This window comes from Triticum urartu, chromosome 5A (assembly GCF_056163025.1).
Source record: "Triticum urartu cultivar PI428250 chromosome 5A, HENAU_Tu73, whole genome shotgun sequence".
NCBI lineage: Eukaryota > Viridiplantae > Streptophyta > Magnoliopsida > Poales > Poaceae > Triticum > Triticum urartu.
The window spans coordinates 217,158,181-217,163,668 of NC_141877.1; the positions used below are offsets into that span (position 1 = coordinate 217,158,181).

Sequence of the window (5,488 nt, forward strand, 5' to 3'; positions counted from 1 at the left end):
ATCATCACATCGACGCCTACGTGCTGATCCGAGGAGGTCATTATTTTTATTTGTGTATTTTCGTACGCAGGTGAAAATTATCTTGAAGGTTGCGAGGAGGAACAAGAGGACGAACTGTTGATCAAGCAGCACCGTGAAAGATCGGGCCATCTACACGCGCGAATGAGCATCTCGCTAGTCCGTGCCTCATCAAGTGGTATTCAGAGCAAAGGTTAGTCACGGCGACTCAGTTTGCAATATCACCTACGGAGTCAAGCATCAACATGTTGAGCAGGAACGTATTGATGGAGGAGGAAGGCATTGGCGAGGTCACTCTTTTTCACACTCGTTGCGTCGTGAACGAACGACGTGTCAATCTGACGATCGATGAGAGTACCGCAGTCAATATGGTGAGCATGGAGGTGGTGAAAAAATTGGGGCTGAAGATGGCACCTCTTGAAAGGCCGTACATGCTGAAGTGGTTCAAAAGTGAAATCAAAATTACGCATCGGATTTTGCTATTTTTTGATCTGGGAAAATATTGTTGTGCAGAATTTTTTCACGTTTGTCCTGTGTCCATGGTGTCGTGCCATCTACTACTTGGTAATCCATGGTGAAAACGTGTTGGCGCTATTCGAAATTTCAAGAAGAATAATTACTCTCTATCATGGAAGGGCCAGCAGATTTATTTTATTCCTATGCCAGTGGATCTGTACACTGCAGATTGGAAAAGTCGTTTGCTTAAAAGAAGAGAAGAGCAAGAAGATATAAAGGAAGAAGACGATGCACCGACGAAGGGGCTGAATCTTTTGGTGGAGAAGGTGCAAGATGATAGTGGTGCAAAGGGGCAGCGGTGGAGTGTTTTTTAAACACAGTGCAATATCAAAAATCGTGCATGCAAGATGATAATTGATGGTGGCAGTTTTACCAATGCCATAAGTAAAGATCTCGTGCAGGCTTTGGATTTGTCCATGTGGCGGCACCCAAAACCGCACCATGTTGAGTGGCTTTACAATTCTGGAAAATTAAAAATTACACTTAAAGTACGTGTGACATTTGCTATTGGTGAATATATTGACAAAGTCGACTGCGATGTTGTGCCAATGGATGCGTGCCAGCTCTTGTTGGGAAGACCATGGCAGTATGACCATGACGCTGTGCATGCAGGTAAATCTAATACATATACATTCATGCACGATGGAAGACGACGCATGCTGAAACCAATGACGGACAGCGCAATAAAAACAGAGTTCCAATTTCCTGAGTCTAAAATCAAGCTTGAAATAGACTTGAAACCGAGGACGGTTTCGCTTCAAGGAAGGGAGGATGATACGACCAATGTAATACCCGGTTTATCTTCAAATGTCGTCACCACTCAAGTCAAACCAACTAAAGAGATGACAAGCAAAGAAAAACTTGTGCGAACAAATTTGGTGCATGCTACGGAAAAACATCGAGGCATTGATGGGCAAATGCGTTTGTTATGTGGCCCCAGAATTAGTATTGTGTCGAGTTCAAGATCAACCTATATTGTTCCAGCCAAATGACCGAAACAAAAGTCACAAATACAGCATGTATGGCAACGGAGGAAAGTGTGGAGCAGCCTTGATGTTTCTGATATATCGTGCAAAGAACAGAGAAGAAGAAGTCGTGAACCCATGCATGGATTGACCCTTGAACAAGAAAACCAAGGGCAGGAGCCGAAACTAGAGAAGATCATCCCCACGTTCAGAACTCCCCCTCAATGGATAAAGGCATGTTCGTTTCAATCTCATGGAATAAGGAACGCACGTTACGTGCTAGATAAATACATGCATGCTAATTAGCAAGAATATTATATTAGGAAGTTTCTTAAATAGTAGTTACGGTTGTGATTGGTTAGGATTTTTGTTTCTTATTCTAGTCCAAGTCTTGCACGACTTTTTTAGGTGTTAATTCTTTTTTTCCCTTTAGCGGAGCAGTCACGTGGAGATGGCTATTTATCACGGGCCACAGCCATTGTAACAGGGGAAATGAGTTGTGAGTTTTATTTTCGAGTATGAGATATACAGAAAAACGTTCGAGTTACGGGCGGCCATATCTTGTGTATTATCTGTGATTTTCCCATCGTGGAAATTTACTAGCGACGGAGGGTTGATCATCACATCGACGCCTACGTGCTGATCCGAGGAGGTCATTATTTTCGTTTGTGTATTTTTGTACGCAGGTGAAAATTATCTTGAAGGTTGCGAGGAGGAACAAGAGGACGAACTGTTGATCAAGCAGCACCGTGAAAGATCGGGCCATCTACACGCGCGAATTAGCATCTCGCTAGTTTGTGCCTCATCAGAGTGGCTACAAGTGATGGCTCTATATGACATGGCAACATCATATAGCCAGCAACTGGCTATACTATTAACCATGCTCTTAGGTTGTGCACCATGACCAAGACGAAGTGGAAAGCGATAGAAGTTAATGTCTTTTTGCTAATTAATAGGATTACATGCAATGAACTAACCACTGCATGTCATGTTTGGTAGTCCCAAGTCATTGAAAGCATGCACGGCCCACATCTCTCATTGGTTGATATGTCAGGAAATAAGAAACGAGCAGGGAGTTAATGTACCATGCCTAAGTGTTTTGTGATTATTTGGTTTTCGTAAGGTGACTTACTCAACATTTTTGGTTACATGCATTAACATTTTATTAGTTAAATCAAAGGTCAAAACTTGGCGCAAAATGCAAAGGGGACCAATAAACTAGTAAACATCAAAGTTCTCTCGTTTGGCCCCAACTAGAGGTCCGGTGAGATGACTATACTGCATCGGCACGGAGAGGGACATAGCTTCATCGACTTACTGCACCTACGTTTGGGTGTATGACACGTGGGCCCAACAGGTGGCTGGCCCACCTGTCATACAGCCAAAGGCAGGTGCAGTAGAGGGCCGAGGAGTAGATGGCCAACACACACATGAATGCAACGCAGTCAACACTTCTCATATAATGGCTCCCCGCCAGTCCTGTCTACAAAATCCTACGCACCCTAACCAAGGGCAAGAGTGATTACTCCAATCGCAAGATCAGTTAACTAGAAGCTAGACCCATGGAGGCAATGAGCGCGAGCATCAGCCGGCTGTGCCAGATGGTCCACGATGTCAGCTTGCGGCCCGACACCGAGGAATGTCTTCAGGTCGTGCTTGAGGCCACCAGGGCGAGAGGCCGCTTGGACGGAAGCTTCGTCTCCTTGTTCGATGAGGTCATCGTCGACTTCCTCGACAAGTTCACCCTCGTCAAGAAGCTCGCGGATGACATTGACATACGCCTCCAGCCCATGCGCCCAGGCTCTGCGACGCCTGCCACCCTCAACAGCCTCTATGGTGACAACCTCTTCGGCACACTAGTGGCCTTGCGACTCTTCCCCTATGCGGAAGACGGACTATGTCCGGATCGCCGACCCTACAGAGCTGGATACCCACCCGCAAAAGGAGGTGACCGGCCTTCCGAACATAGAATCGGATGGCGGGCAAAGGCAACCAGAAGATTCTCCGGAGGCCGGACTGTCAAGTCTGGAAAAACTTCAGACTCCAGATCATCGATCGGGTCAGGGTCCAGATTCAATTCGACCCACCCACCTAGACATAAACGCTCTCACGAGCATACAACAACAGTCTTAGGAAACGGTCCACCACTTCTGGGCCAGGTTCCTCCTTGTCAAGGAAAAGGTTAAAGATTGCCGTGACGAGGACGCGATATCATCATTCTGCAACAATTGCACAAACGAAGGAATCCTCAACTCCTTTAATCGCCGCCGCATACTACACTTTGCTGACCTGGCAACTATCGTACAAAAGTACAGCGCAATGGAACGCGCCTGGACGGAACAAGTAGCTTGTTGGGAGCCATCGGTCCCAACTCAACCACTGGCCCAGACAAGAAGGGCGCATCCCCGTGATGTGCCCAGTCCAATAGCCAAGAAATACAAACCCATTACGCGACGTGGAACCGTTCTAGAGGGATGGCTCGATGGCCCATGAAAAATACACACAACACCGGATACCATACCAACCCACAGCCTTAAAGCATGTTGGATACTCCGGCATGTAGCCAAAGGCGGCGAGGACATCCTTACCAAAAACACCCCAGAGCAACACCCTCCAGAAGATGACGACCCAGAGTACTGACGGTCTTTGAGACATTTGCATCAAAAAATAAGCGCAAAAGGGCAGATCGCGGCCTAGCCAAAGTCTATCAAATCGCCACAGTAAACCCTTGGACGACACGGCTATAACCTTTAATGCCGGCGACGAACCAAAATAAAGGACAGTCCGAGCACCAGCCGCTTTGGTCCTCAGTCCCATCATGGACGGTTTTCGACTCACCAAGGTCCTCATGGACGGTGGCAGTGGACTAAACCCCATCTATGAGGATACACTCCACAAAATGGAAATAGATAGGAGCCGCATCAAGCAAAGCAGCACGACCTTCCGAGGAATCATTCCTAGCCGGGAGGCGCGGTGTGCGAGAAAAATCAAACTTGACGTGGTATTCGGCACGCCAGAGAATTATAGGTTTCAAGAAATCACCTTCCAAGTGGCTCCTTTCAGCAGCAGATACCATGCCCTGTTGGGGCGGGATGCTTTTACACGCTTCCAAGCTATACCTCATTACGGGTATATGAAGCTCAAAATGCTCGGACCAAACGGTGTAATCACTCTTGTCAGTGATTCGGACATAACACTCCATGCCGAAAACAAAACCACATCCCTGGCCCTTGAGGCATTATCTGAAGCCCTTGTGGCCGAAGAATTAACCACACTGCACTCCACAGTGGATAGGGACGATGTGATCTTAGACAAACGACCCAAATCCACCTCCTTCAAACCGGCAGAAGAAATAGTCAAATTCCAGGTCCACCCAATGGACCCCAAGAAGACAGCATCTATTGGAGCACAACTAGACCCAATGGTCGACGCCGCACTAAGGGATTTCCTTCGCGAAAACTGGGATATATTTGCCTGGCACCCTTCTGACATGCCGGAAATCCCACGTGAGCTTGCCGAACATAGCCTTAATATCTTAAAAGGATACAACCCAATCAAACAAGCACTGTGGCGCTTTTCCGAGCTCAAACGCCAAGCTATGGGGGAGGAGCTGGCCAAGCTAATTGAGGCATGTCAGTGTCAAAACCGGCAGATCTAGGGTAGGGGGTACCGAACTGTTCGTCTAAGGAGGATGGTAACAGGAGGCAGGGGACACGATGTTTTACCCAGGTTCGGGCCCTCTTGATGGAGGTAAAATCCTATGTCCTGCTTTATTTATTCTTGATGATATGAGTATTACAAGAGTTGATCTACCATGAGATCAGAGAGGCTAAACCCTAGAAGCTAGCCTATGGTATGATTGTATGTTGTCCTACAGACTAAAACTCTCCGGTTTATATAGACACTGGAGGGGGCTAGGGTTACACAAGGTCGGTTACAAAGGAGGAGATATACATATCCATATTGCCTAGCTTGCCTTCCACGTCATG

At 47.0% G+C, this 5,488-nt stretch overlaps 1 pseudogene; it reads left to right on the top strand.

Annotated features, from left to right (window-relative positions):
• The first annotated feature begins 395 nt into the window (after window positions 1-395).
• LOC147970837 (uncharacterized) lies at window positions 396-2,236 on the top strand (annotated as a pseudogene).
• The last annotated feature ends 3,252 nt before the right edge of the window (window positions 2,237-5,488 follow it).